Consider the following 14,548-nt stretch of genomic DNA (forward strand, 5'->3'; position numbering starts at 1 on the left):
CTTCTTTATGCCCTGCTATCTTTTCTTCTAGGGCCACTCAGTGAGATGGCTGCCACACACACACACCAGGTCCGCAGCCCCTTCCATTGCACAACCAACCTCCTCTGTCCCACGGCCTGCAGGGAATTACAAAACAAAACAAAACAAACCCACACAAAAACCTTCCACCTAACACTGGCTGCTAAGTTTTCCCAGCATCTTTCAATCTCTACCTGTTACAGGGTCCCCCTGGCTGGTAGACCCCATCCCCTACCTTAAACTTCTCCAGCCCAGGGGCTCAGCTGCCCGTCCCCAGAGGCTCTTCCCTATTAACCCAGCCATTTTGGTTACAAGCCTTTTTTTGGCCCATTTGGCCAAGGCTCCAGCTTCTTCTCTCTTCCCCTCCCCATCCCTGCTTCTCCTCACATACCCGGCCGGCTCAGTCTTGCTGGTCCTGTTCAGTCTGCGCTCTCCCAGATGCCTCCGGCCAGGGTCTTCCTCATATCTACAACAAACCTTCTCCTCCACCACACCAAGGAACAGCCATGTCTTCCTTTTCTTTTTCTTATTCAAGCACTCACCCAGGACTCTCTGAGGGACTGCTAACCAGGTCTCCAGGAACCAGTCAGGCCGTCACTAATCTTTGACCCTTGCTCGGCAATCAGCAGACACCATGACAACGACAGCTGTCTGAGGGACAGCTTCTCTGAGGGAGTCAGGATTATAGGAAGTCCGCTCTTATCTTTCTTGGACCCAGTGCTCTTTGGATAAAGTGCAAACATGGTGGGAGGCTGTAGATTCCCAGGTAATCTCCCTCCTCGCACCTGTCCCATGGTTTGGCCTGCCTGCTAGAGCTGGGGCATCTAGCCCTGCTGTGCTGTCCCATGACCTGTGGCCCCAGCCCCAAGCACAAGCAGACACAGAGGGGAAGTAACGAACCGCAGTCTGTTGTGTGAATAAATGGCTCTCTTCAAAGCCACACACCTGAAGTTTCTGGCAGTATCGTTGGGCTCCCAGGTCTGGTTTGCAGCTCAGAAGAACAATCAAGGTCCTAGAGTTGCCTGCTATGCCACCTCAGGCTCCCGAGCCCCTGGAGAAGTGGCTTCCCTATGGTTCTCTTCCAGAATGAGGGACAGTGGGGGTAGAAGGGAGACAAAAGGAAAGACTTCAGCCTTCAGTGTACAGAGGGAGCCACACGGGACTGGGAGGAGCCATTGGGTGTGGGAAACATAAAAGTCTTTGCCTTCAGATAAGCACTAAAGAAAACAGGAAGCTTTAATAGGAAGGATATATAATCTACTTTCACCTAGAAGGCTGGGGACAGAGGTGACTAATAATAACCTGGGGGTGTACAATATCTTTATGGCCAGTCCACAAGCAGGACTGGAGGTGGCCCAAAAGACCTCTACACTATCTGTATGACCAAGACCACAGCACATCCCTCTCGAGGCCTAGAACCCATCTTAGAAGAAGTGACATGTACTTTGAGTTAAGTTTCAATGTAATTGTGCCTCCTTGAGTGCAGGGAAACCATTAACCAGGAAACTTTGTTCCAACTTGTACTATACTAAAATATGACTATAATAAACTGCCCAGTGTCAAAGTCTAGAAGTTTGAACCAGCCCAGATAGATACTTCAGGTTGAACCGAATTTCCTTCTTGCCTCTCATGGATCGTTATTCTGCTGGCCGATGAAGAATGTGGAAAATCAGGAGGAATGGCTAGAACAGGAGTCTTAGAATGTTCCTCACTGTGCCCACACTGCTGCTGCCATTGTGTGAAAGAATAGTCTCGAACTGGGAGGGCAGAGCTGGTGACAGGCCTGCAGTGCTCCCGTGTCTAGGAACCTGAGCATCAGAAGGAACACGGTCCCTACAGAGCAAGTGTTAGCTGCAGGCTCTGGGCCTCACTATGTTCTGAGCTTCCTGTAGCCTGCTGGCACTCTTCTTCCTCCTTCCCAAATACTCTAGGCCATTCAGCCCAGCTCTGCTCTCTGCCTGGGGCTCTCCTGAGAGACAGGCCTGTCTGGTAGACAGCTGTGTGGAATCTAACAGGGGGTGTTCTTGCAGATACGGTGCCAATTCCACACACTTTCTAGTCCAATGAATGAAAACTATAGCTAAGTAGTTTCCCAAGCTGTCAGAGCCTCTAAGGATGATAGGGCAGACCCAGGACGCTAGAGTGACTCAATATTACGGGAGGGTATTTCTGAGTGTCGGCAAGGACTAAAGGGCAGTCACGCCACAGCAGAGGCAGATTGGACCCTTCGTCAATAGAAGCCTTGGGTTAGGATCTAACTGCCTCCTCTGGGGACACAAGAGGCCATCCATCATCAAAGGGAATGGATGGAGCTGGAGAGATAGCTCAGGAGTTGAGAGCACAAACTGATCTTGCAGAGGAGCCAAGTTTAGTTCTTAGAATCCATGCTGGGCAACTCACAATGGCCTAACTCCCTCTCCTGGGCGATCTGACACCCTTTTCTGGCCTCACCTACATGCAGATAATGTAAAGTAAGTAAATCTTGCTGGGTGGTGGTGGCACATGCCTTTGATCTCAGCACTTTGGAGGCAGAGACAGGCATCTCTCTGTGAGTTTGAGGCCAGCCTGGTCTACCAAGCGAGTTCCAGGACAGCCAGGACTGTTACACAGAGAAACCCTGTCTCAAAAAACCAAATAGATAGATAGACAGACAGATAGATCTTTTTTAATATTTATTTTTACAAAGCTCAGGGCTATCACACAAGGGCTTTAGGGGCCACCACCCAGCTAATTCTTGCCACATCAATTATTTAACTTTCTCACCTGGAAGACTCCATGAGTACTAAAAGGCAGCATACAAGTGCTTACATAATCCAGTAACTGTGAGAGGCGGAGGCAGGAGGATCAGGAGTCCAAAGTCACATAGCAAGTTCAAGGCCAGCAGGACTCCACTTCACTCTTCCTGTACTTTCAGAAGCTGAGCCAGAAAGTCTGTCCCATTGCTCTCTCCTTTTGCCACGGGGACACATGGTACCACAAGACGAGCCTTGTTCCTGGCCCTCCCAACCTCCAGTTCCGGCCAATCCTCTTATTTGTTCCAACAGTGTTTCCACCAGGCTTCTCACTGAACAATGCTCTTATCGCGTGTGCCCTACCTATCCCACGGGCCAGACAGACCAAAGCCTTGGTCAATAGAGGCCCATCCTTGCTGCCCCTGGGGATCAGACCCGGCATTCGGTAGGAGCTTCAATGACAAACAGACAAAGAATACCGAAAAGAGATGGGATGGACAAAGGGACAAAGCCAGCAGGGAAAACCAGCTCCTGGGATTTTTTTTTTCTTGAGACAGGGTTTCTCTGTCTGTGTAACAGCCCTGGCTATCCTGGAAAGCTCTAGGTAGAACAGGTTAGCCTTGAACTCTAGGTAGAACAGGTTAGCCTTGAACTAAAAAAATCCACCACCTCTACCTCCTACATTCTGAGACTAAAAGCCTGCGCCACCACTACCCTGCTCAGCTCCTGAATTTCTGTTTTTTGTTTGTTTTTGCTGGTTTTTTTTTTTTTTAGACAGGGTTTCTCTATAGCTTTGGAGCCTGTCTTGGAACTAGCTCTGTAGACCAGGCTGGCCTTGAACTCACAGAGATCCGCCTACCTCTGCCCCCCAAGCGTTGGGATTAAAAGCGTGCACCACCACGGCCCAGCTGCTCCTGAATTTCTGATGAGTGTGCTCACCCCAAGAACACGAGGCACACCATTAGTTTCTGAAGCACCACGGTTTCTGTCACTTTCTCCCCAGCAGTGGGTACAAGTCACCAAGCTCTTGGATGCCTGCTTTCTAGAGTCCTTGGCATGAAGGTCTGGAGTGCACTTTCCACCCACGGCTGTAGCCCATCACAGAGTCCTTTGGTCATTCTAAAAAACTGTAACCTCCTGTTCAGCTCCCGTGACCTCTTCCACGCCAGTCGTATTCCAGCTCACATTCTGGGAACGTGCAGTATGGCGGGGGACTGAATGCAGGCCATGACAAGTCAGGAAGCAGAGTTGTCCCTTTCTACCCACCGTGGAATGCTTTGAAGCCGCAAGAAGAACAGCATGCTCACGGCCTATTCTGCGGGCTTTCTGCAGGACCTCTCCCTGTTCGTGTGACTGCTCTAGCCGGAGGCTCAGTTTCTACGCAGCAACATGACAGCTATCCTGGCACCACTGCCTGGGTCTCCAGAGGTCCTACAGCGATACAGCTCAGAAAGACACGCAATGATAGCCCGAGACACGGCTCTGCAGTTGGGAACCCATGCTGTTCCCAGCACACACATCAAACAGCTCCCAGGAACCCAACCCCCTTTTCTGACCTCGTCAGACACTTGCACTCATGTCTACAAACATCCATGCATACAAATAATTTAAAAAAAGAAGCCAGGCATTGTGATGGATGCCTTTAATCTTTTAGGCCCAGGGCTTGGGAGACAGAGGGAGGTGGATCTCTCAGTTTGAGGCCAGCCTGGCCTACGAGTGAGTTCTAGGATGGCCAGGGATACACAGAGAAACCCTGTCTTGAAAATCCAAATATATGTATATATAAAATGTAGGGGCCGGAGAGATGGTTCAATGGGTAAGAGCACTTGTTCTTGCAGAAGACGCATCTGACCTCCATGGACACGAGGCAAACATGAAGCACAGATGTGCATGCAAACAAAACACTCATACATATAAAATAAATAAATCTAAGAAAGAAAAAAACTTTCAAAAATAAATCTAAAAAAGATAAATGAACAATAAAGACAAAGAAATACAGCGCTGATACCGAAGTACTTGCCTCACACAAACAAGGCCCCGAGTTCCACACCCAGTACTACAAAAGAAAAAGAGAGCCCAGAAGAGGGCGTGTTAGCCCACACTTCTAAATTCCAGAACAAGGAAGCTGAGGCAAGAAGGTTGGGGTTGGTATGAAGCCAACCTGAGCTACACAATCATTTCCAGACCAGCCTGGCCACAGTGTAAGACTGTATAAACAAATTAATCAGTAATTAAAAAATAAAACTCTAGAATCTTGGTCCTATTAGAACTACAGATATGAGTTATCAGATTCACAATACTTGGTGTTAGTGGTAGGTCCTAGCCCATACGGAGGTCTATGACAAGTCTGTCAGTGACCGGGCTGGCTTGAACCCAGAAAACTTTTTTTTTCCTTCGGTTTTTCCAATTCAGGGTTTCTCTGTTAAACAGTCCTGGCTGTCCTGGAGCTTGCTATGTAGACCATGCTGGCCTCAAATTCATATTCCTCCACCATCAAACTTAATTGCTTTTCTCTGATTGATCCTATTTTTCTTTCTTCTTAAAAATTATTTGTTTGTTTGTTTATTTATTACATATACAGTGTTCTACCTGCATGTATGTCTGCAGGCCAGAAGAGGACACCAGATCTCATTACAGATGACTGTGAGCCACCATGTGGCTGCTGGGAATTGAACTCAGGACATCTGGAAGAGCAACCAGTGCTCTTAACCCCTGAGTCATCTCTCCAGCCCTGACCCTATTTTCAACCTATTTGCATAGCATACATTAAACCAAGGAAACCCAGATAGTGATCTGTAAGTTTGGGCTTCCTAAAGAATACATTAGCATTCCACAGAAGAGGAAGAGAGAATTATTTTTAAACCTCAGGAAGAGAGGCTCCAGGCAGCCTCCAGACTCAACCTGAGGCTGCTGAAGACCCACAGACTCTACTATCTTGAAGGTCTTCTGTTACTGTCTATCGCTGTGAAGAGACACTATGACCAACGCAACTGTTATAAAAGCCAGCATTAAAGCTGGAGATGCTGCTGCATGCCTTTATTTTTTTTTTTTATTTTTTGGTTTTTTGAGACAGGGTTTCCCTGTGGTTTTGGAGCCTGCCCTGGAGCTAGCTCTGAAGACCAGGCTGGTCTCGAACTCACAGAGATCCGCCTGCCTCTGCCTCCTGAGTGCTGGGATTAAAGGCGTGCGCCACCACCGCCTGGCCTGCTGCATGCCTTTAATCCCAGCACTAGAGAAGAAGAGGCAAGCAGATCTCTGAGTTTGAGGCCAGCCTGGTCTGCAGAGCAAGTTCCAGGATAGCCAGGGCTACAGAAGAAAATCCTGCCTCAAACTCCCCTCCCCACAAAAAAAGCATTTAATTGGTGATTTGCTTACAGTTTCAGGGGTAATTTTGTCCATTATCAACATGCTGGGGAGAATGGTGGCACACGGGCAGACACGATGCTGCAAAAATCACCGAGAGTTCTACATCCTGGTCCACACGCAGCAGGAAGAGACAGTACGATTGGGCCTGGCTTGGGCTTTTGAAACTTCAAAATTTCAAACCTCAACCACCTCTGGGACACACTTCCAACAAGGTCACCCCTCCTAATCCTTCTCAAGTAGGGCCACTCCCTGATGACTAAGCATTCAAATATGTGAGCCTACGGGAGCCGTTCTTATCCAAACCACCACAACCTCTGAGAGAGAGGCAGTTTCCGGCTTCCAGGTGTCGAGACTACCCATCACCTCAAAGACCTGCCCTTCTGGGAGTCTTCCAAAGCTGCTCTTGGTTGGCATCCTGAGGCCTTTGAGAGCTTCGAGCTATACATTCTCAGAGCTGTATCCACTCCTGGCTGGCATCCCACTGAGAATTAAATCGGTTTCATTTAAATCTTATGTTGTTTTATTATCATCTGCCCACTGTATTCTTTTTTTGGGGGGGGGGGTCTAGGTCCGAGCTGGAGACAGGAGGCAACTCTACAAACCTCCTCACTGGGTTGCGGTCAGGAACACCTTCTGGACCTTTTACCCATGCCAGTCATGTTGTATCCTTTCCGGAAATGGCCCTCACTGGCTGTCCTTGCAATCACATTCAATAAATGTTTAAAGAATACTTATTGAATGCCTTCCTCCTGCGAGCCCAGTGCCAGCCCCTCCCATCCTCTACAGTTCTCCTTGTGACCCTTTCGTTGTGGCCATCCCCATTCCGCTGCCACAATGCTCTGACCACCGGGATCTGCCCGCAGTATAGGCAGGCTCGGGGATCAGCCCAGGCCAGAATCAGCCTCCACAGAGGCAAGAAGGTCCAAGAATAGCATGGTGAATGAAGGCCTAAGTGATGGGGAACAGAGACCAAGAACAAGCAAGAGGGCCAGAGACATCGTGAGGCAACCTGGAGTTCATCAGGACAGCATTTTTAAAGTTCTGTGGGTCAGTAAGGTAGCTTGATGGTAGGGCGCTTAGCTAGCAAACAAAAGTTTTAGATAGGGCCAGCAAGACAGCTCAGTAAATAAAGGCATCTGTCACTGAGTCTGATGACCTGAGTCTCCAGAACCCACATAGCAGGAGAGAACTGACCCCAAATGTCCTCTGTCATACACACACACACACACACACACACACATACATGAGTGTAATCAAACTTTTATTATGTTTGCTTTTGAGAGAGGGTCTTATTATGCAACCTTGGCTAGCCTGAAACTTGTTGTGTAGACCAGGCTAGCCTGGAGCTCACTGAGATCCACCTGTCTCTGCCTTCTGAGTGCTGGGATTAAACATCCTCATCACCATGTCCCACGGCTACATTCTTTTGTGGGTTCCCAGCTCTGCCACGGAGGAACCCTAATAAACAGCCAGGTAGGGCCTGGGAAGTATGTACCCCACACTGGCAGGAGGAGCCAGAGACAGATGCGGAACACTGAGAAAAGCAAGCACTAGCGTCAGAGGGAGAGTAGCCTGGAGGCTCTGTGGTCACCTTTTTGGGGGAAGGTTCGTGTAGGCCCTTGGGAACCCACAGGGAGAGAAGAGACAGGCCTGGAAGATCAAGAGAACTCAGGGAACTAGACAAATAGTCCCTACAAATGGAATGTAGCCCAAATCCTACCACTTCCTGGATGGGAGCCTCCATTCCGGGCAGCCCATACTGCCCCACGGGAATAAAACTCACGCATAATGCCCAGGCATTATGACGGCTGTCATACTGAACACACGTGAAGCACCTGGCTCTCAGGCAGTGGGGAAGCGTCCCATGAACAGGAGCAAGTCATTAACCGGGAGGTACAGCTGGGAGGGCAGCTAGGTGGCCACTCATCTGGGGGTCTCTGCCAGCCAGAAACTCTTGAGTCCACGATGCCCATTTAAACCCCTCAGTTCTGGGGCTGGAGAGATGGTTCAGAGGTTAAGAGCACTACCTGTTCTTCCTAAAGGTCCTGAGTTCAATTCCCAGCAACCACATGGTGGCTCACAGCCATCTATAGTGAGATCTGGTGCCCTGTTCTGGCATGCAAGCAAACATGGAAGGAATGTTGTATACATAATACATAAATAAATCTTTAAAAAAAAAAATAAACCCCTCAGTTCTGCTGCTGCCTTTGGAAAGTTCTATGCTGGGAGACAGGACAGCAGGAAGGCCACACAGGCCGTCCAGGCCTTCTTCCTCCTCACGGAGGATTCCACTTTAGAGGGAGCCAAACTTTGGTGACGTTTAACCTCTAGGTTCACGAAACAAGTGGGTGAGTAGGGACATGAAAGGTCTCGAAGGCTTCAGTTTTATGTTTGTAGAACCCATGGGAACGAGTGAGCCGGCAGAGGCACTGCCACTTGAGGCAGCACAAGCAAGATTATTTGGGGATCCTGTAAACTTTCTAGATATGGACAAGGCTGAGGGGCCCCTTCTCTGCGCCACGCTAGACCACAGGAGAGGTCATGGACAATCAAACCCCACCCTTGTCTCCTTCTGAGAGATGGGGACAATAACAGGGTCCCTGTGACCATCTCTCTATACGCTGAAGCTGCCCTCTGGGAGGTCAGTTTTCTCCATCAGGAATGCAGACCCTCTGGGAGGTGAGGGTCTCCATCGGGGATGCAGAACAGAGAGAAAAGGTCAGAACATTGAGGACCTGGCCAAGAACTGTTCATTTATGTATTCATTTGTTCCTTCACTTTTACCACATTGACCAAAGGCCGCCTCGGTATATCTACTGTTGACTGACTACTGAAACACACAACAAGATGGGCAGTGGTGGCGCACCCCTTTAATCCCTGCACTTGGGACGCAGAGGCAGGTAGGCCTCAGTGAGTTCAAGGCCAGCCTGGTCTACAGAACGAGTTCCAGGACAAGCTCCAAAGCTACACAGAGAAGCCCCGTCTCGTAAAAGCAAGACTGGAGAGATGGCTCAATGGTTAGGAACACTTGCTGCTCTTCTGGAGACCCAAGTTTAGTTCTCAGCAGCCACATCAAAGCAGCTCATAAATGCCTGTTACTCCAGCTTCAGGGAATCTGACACCTTCCGCTGACCTCCTCGGACACCTGCACACACATTTACAGAGATACAGACATGTACACAGAAGTAGAACTGAAAAGAATCCACACGCAAACATGTCAAGGCAAGAGGCACCTGCTCTGTAGATCGTCGGCAGAACCAAGACTCACGTGGGTTTTCCTGACACTGTGAGGCTCAAGCAATGAGAACAAGGGCGAATCAATGGGAACAATCCCCCTATGCAGGGGGGAATCACTGTTCCCCTCTGCATAGGGGACTTCTGTGATACTCCTGGAATGGGTTGCTACGTACACTTACATATACGTAATTAACATTTTCATGGCCAGCGGCTGAGGTAGCTTCGTTAGTAATCGCCAGCCCAGTATGAAGACCAGTTCAAAACCTAGTACCCACATTATTAAAAAAAAAAAATAGGAAAACAAACAAACAAACAAAAAAACAGAAACACACAGAGCACACACACTGCTGTAATCCTAGTGTGATCCTAGCGCTGGGGAGGGAGGGATGCCTACGGCAAGTCAGTAACTCCAAGTTCAAGGAGAAACTATCTCAAAAGGTAAGCTGGCTGGGGCTGGAGTAATGGGTTCAGCAGTTAAGAGCACTGACTGCTCTTCCGGAGGTCCTGAGTTCAATTCCCAGCAACCACATAGTGGCTCACAACCATCTGTAATGAGATCTGGTGCCCTCTTCTAGCCTTCAGGCATATATGGAAGCTGAACACTGTGTACATAATAAAAATAAATCTTTAAAAAAGCAAAAAAGATTGTAAAAAAGAAAAAGAGCACTGACTGCTGTTTGGTTCCCAGCACTCACGTAGCAGCTCACAAACATCTGTAATTCCAGTTCCTGGGGATCTAATCCTTTCTTCTGGCCTCTGGGAGCAACAGGCACACATATGGTGCACAGACATACATGTAAGAATTACACATACAGTAAAAGTTTTATTTATTTATTGGTTTTTCCGAGAAGGGTTTCTCTGTGTCTGTGTAGCCTTGACTGTTCTGGTCTTGCTCCGTAGACCAGGCTGGCCTTGAACTCACAGAGATCCTCCTGCCTCTGCCTCCGGAGTGCTGGGATTAAAGGCGTGCGCCACTAGTTCCCAGCAATAAATATTAAAATGAAATAAAGTGGGGTGTTGGGGAAGACACACAATGTCAACCTGTAGTCTTTACATGTATGCATACATGCATGCACACCAACATGAGTACTTCATACAAATTTCCATGGGAAGATGTGCACATCTGTGGGGAGGGGGCTGACCTGGGCTGAGACTGAGAGTTGGCATTGTGAAGAAGATGCATGTGGAAGCTGCTGATGGGCAGGAAGGGGTGGTAAGGGATGAAAGCCGGGCTGTTTGAAGCCCATCTCTAAGCTCCTACACTAGAGTGTAGGGGTTCAGACAGACCTATCTGTAAAACGAAACAAGAGTGTGGCCAGGCCAAGACTGAAGGGAACCCTTGTGAGTGAGTGAAGTTAGAACAGAAGAGAGGCAGGCTCAGTGATTGGCAGGGGAGGGTGGTCTCTTTGCCCTGCATCTACTTTTCCATTGCAGATCAGGCTCTTTAGGGTGGACTTCTGCCCCCAGCCCAGAGGCCTGTCCAATGCCTTCTGATAAAGCTATCACCTACGGCACTGCCAGGCGGCTCATCAGGTTCATCTCATCAACAGCCCCTGGGTCCTCTTCTCTTACATCAACCATTATTATTAGACAACTCCTGAATGTCTGCCTAGGTGTTGAAGACGGTTGTGTACCGCCTCCATTCAGAGCTCCTGTAAACCAGGCCTGGGAAGGTTTACACCAACACTCATCACCAGGGGTTTTATTTACCAGACATCCATCTCCCCTGCCTGAGTGATGAGACAGAAAGACAGGCCCCTGACTGCAGGAACATGCACAATCAATGTGCTGGAACAGCCTGCACAGCTTCCAAGGCTCACTCTAAGAGGACATAAATGCCCAGCAGAAATCATACTAAGCTGCTCAGATAATAACATACGCATTATCCCATTTTAGAGACAGGGAAGCTGAGGTCAGAGAAGTGGCTGAGCCAGGATCTGAACCTGGCTGCTGGATCGAGAGTCTACTTTAGGTGATTATGCCTGCGTTCCAGCCAGCACAGGACTGGGCAGATGGAAGGTGCCCAATGGGACCTAATGCCCAGTTAGATGTTAATCTAAGAAGGCCTATCTCTCATCCCTACCCCCCACCTGAACATGTTTCTTGGCCTGAATGTCTGAAGAAACTTCTAGAAGGAAGCCTGGGTCTGCATGTGGAAAGTTAGACCTGGTTTGATGAAGAGGAAAAGGATCGTACAGTATGAGGAACAAAGATCACTTGCACGCAAGGAACAGAGTGGTCGATACACCTCAAGTCTCTTGTTGGGAGGGGAGATGCACGGGGGGGGGGTACCCAGAGGGACCAGAAGACTATCTGTAGACCCCCCCCCCCGCCTGCCAGTCATTCCTCACCACCCATCTCCTCCCAGAATCCCAGAAGAGAGCCCTCGGCTCTCCCTTCCTTCCACATCGGCCCTCCCATGATCCTCAGCACAGCCTGCCCTCCCCATGAAACTGGCCTCGCGGCCAGCTGGCATGATGGCCTCATTTTACAGGTAATAATACCAACGCAGCAGCCAGCAGCGATTTCCCAATACAGTTCAGGTGCCAGGCATCCTACATGCCTCGTCACTTTCAATCCTCTCCAAAATCCTGGTGGTGGTGGTGGTGGTGGTGGTGGTGGTGGTGGTGGTGGTGGTGATTCTCTCCACTCAACAGAGGTGGAAACTGAGGCTCAGAACACGGACTTCCTGAAGTGAGGCAGCTATTTCAGCAGAACTGTTATTACAGCTACCTGATAGGCAGTGAGTAGCCCGGAGCACAGGACACAAAGATTCTCTAAGGAGGCAACTGAGGCTTTTGCTGCCCAGGACAGCTCCCTGCAGCCCTGGAGAGCCAGTACCAGCTTCCTGGTGTGACCTTCCACCTCTTCTCCATCTGGCCCTCCTGTCCTGAAGCCTTGGCTTCCCTCTCCAGTCCCTCCCACTCGCTAGCTCATTTCTCATGGTGGTCCAGTTCCCACCATCCTGCACCCCATCTCTCATCACACCGGGAGTCACACCTCTAGGCCCTTGCTCTTGCTAGTTCTCCAGTCCTGGGAACTCTCCCACCTTCCCCTCCTCTATTCCAATAGGTGCTGTCTCCCTAGGGCAGAGAGCCCCTCTCCAACTTTCCTAGGGCCCCTGCCTATCTCCTTAGCATTGGGTAGCACTAACTCTGGAGTTGTCAGATCCTGGAGGGAGGGAGAGCGCCTTTCCTTGCTCTCCCTGCCATCCTCGTGCTTGGCTCAGTGCCTGGACCTTTAATAACTGTGTCCCTCCAGGTGACAGGCCAATCCCCTATGAAGGTCTATCTGGACCCATGTCCCAGGGATGATAGAGGACCACAGAAGAGTCCCAGTAGGAAAATGCTCCTGCCTTCATCCCCCTTCTTGCTTGTTCTGTAGGGTAGGGAGTACCATCAGATCTCAGGCCATCAGAGCGGACTGGGGCACAGCATCTCTGCTTGCTGCGCCCCAGCTCAAGCACCCCCCCCCCCGCAAAAACAAGCACAACCAAGCAAGCTCCCCTCCCCACCACCGGTTCCAGAACTATTTGCAGATATTTATAGCGCCCTCCCCCAGTCAGGAGCCCTCCTCCGCCCTGGGCAGTGCAGTGCAAAGAGAGGGAGCCCCCCTCCCCAGTAAAAGGCACGGGGGGGGGAGCTCTCTCACCGTTCGCTTTTGCCTGCTCCCCACTAAGGCAGCTGTAGTCACAGCCCCCGCACCCGCCCAGCACCCTGGACCGCGCCTGGGCCTCGGCCAGCCACCGCAGCAACCCAGGGTCGGGGGTGGGGAAGGCAAGAACTGAGGCCTCGCGCCCCCAGCTCCAAGCCGCGCAGGAGGTGGAAGGGAGAGCGCGGCGCACAAAGCATGGCTGGAGCCCCGCGCCTTGGGACGCCCCCACCCCACCCCCAGTCCAGTCAGGGGTGGGGGTCGCCGCGCCAGGCTCTGCCCTGCGGCCATGGAGAGCTGGGTGGGGGCAGGGGGCACCGGTTAAGCAGCCCCCCTCCACATCCCGCCCCTCCTCAGCTCCAGGCCCCCGCTCCGGGGTTGCGGGACGCTCGCGGGGGGGGGGGGGCGGTGGTGGGGATCCGGAGGCGAGGCCTGAGGCGCGGGGGATGCAGGGTTGCGACGCGGGTCCCTGGCTGCAGGGTCAACTCACCCATCGCCCGCTGGGTCTTAGCAGCGGCGGCAGCAGCAGCGGCGGCGGCGGCTCCGCGGCCCCCGGGGCCCCAGGCGGGGAGATGCTGGCGTCCGCCGCAGCCTCTCCTCGCCCCATCCCGGGCTCCGGCGGCGGCGGCTGCGGCGGGCGCCCGGCATCGCAGGCAACGCGGCTCCGGGCCGGCCCGATCCCCGCCCCCTACCCCACCTCCACCCGGTCCCGCGGGCCCCGCGAGGCCGCTTGACTGCACCCCGGGGCGGCGGCGGGGGCGCGGCGGCGAGGCCGAGCGCTGCGCTGGAGGTGCCCGCTCCCGCCGGCCCCCGCCCCGCCCCCGCGCGGCCGCGTCCCCTCCCCCTCCAGCTGGGCTCCGCGCGCTCGGGGCCGGGGGCTCCTGGACCGCGGGCTCCCGCCGCCTCCCCGCGCCTCGCGTGTGTGCAGCGATCGGATGCGCGAGTGTGCGCGTGCCCTGCCTGTGACCGTGCGTGCGCCGGCCCACGGCCCTGGCGTCCTGTGATGGGTGTGTGTGCGGTGTGAGGTGGGGCTGGCTAGAGTCCGTGTCCGGCTCTGCGTGTGCGTGGACCTGTGTGTCTGTGTTCTGCAGCGTGTGGCAGGTCGACCCCTGTGTGCGCATGGACGCGTAGATAGATTCGTGTTGTGGTGTGATAGTGAACACACTGTGGCTGGGGGCACAGGCCTCCTGTGTGGTGGTGTACACATGGTCCTGACCACTGTGACTAAGTGTACATACCGCTGTGGCCCTATGTAGAGGCCTGGTGGTAGGAAGTGTTCAAGACAGGGTCGCCGCAGTGTCCATGCTGGTTTGTGTCTTGCTCTGGCCTCTGTACACTGGCCTCCATCCTTCTGTCCCTACTTCATAACGGGCATGCACAAAGCCACCCATGACACCCTCTCCAGGTGAGGCCCAAAGGGTCATGGTGAAGGTAATGGCAATGTGCTGGATCTGAGGTTCACCCCCAGGCTTGGAGGTTTCCCCACTCTCGGTCCCTCCCTTCCTCAGGATGCTCACGACTGGCAACCTCTAGCATTCCTGCCA

General features: G+C 52.0%; 1 protein-coding gene across 5 annotated transcripts in view; it reads right to left on the reverse strand.

Moving 5' to 3' along the window:
- Mgat3 (beta-1,4-mannosyl-glycoprotein 4-beta-N-acetylglucosaminyltransferase) overlaps nt 1–14,548 on the reverse strand; it is a 56,370-nt gene that overhangs the window by 32,730 nt on the left and 9,092 nt on the right. The window contains exon 1 of one of the 5 annotated variants that reach the window (XM_050165605.1): nt 13,495–13,761. The exons of 3 other annotated variants lie outside the window; for them this stretch is intronic. The gene's annotated coding sequence lies outside the window, so the exon portion shown is untranslated. Of the gene's footprint in view, nt 1–409; nt 592–13,494; nt 13,762–14,548 lie in introns of those variants that run through there. One more of the 5 variants, XM_050165606.1, reaches the window with a different exon arrangement.

The sequence above is a fragment of the Alexandromys fortis genome, unplaced genomic scaffold (genome assembly GCF_014885135.2).
Source record: "Alexandromys fortis isolate MF-2015 unplaced genomic scaffold, M_Fortis_MF-2015_v1.1 scaffold_157, whole genome shotgun sequence".
In the NCBI taxonomy this organism is placed as follows: Eukaryota; Metazoa; Chordata; class Mammalia; order Rodentia; family Cricetidae; genus Alexandromys; species Alexandromys fortis.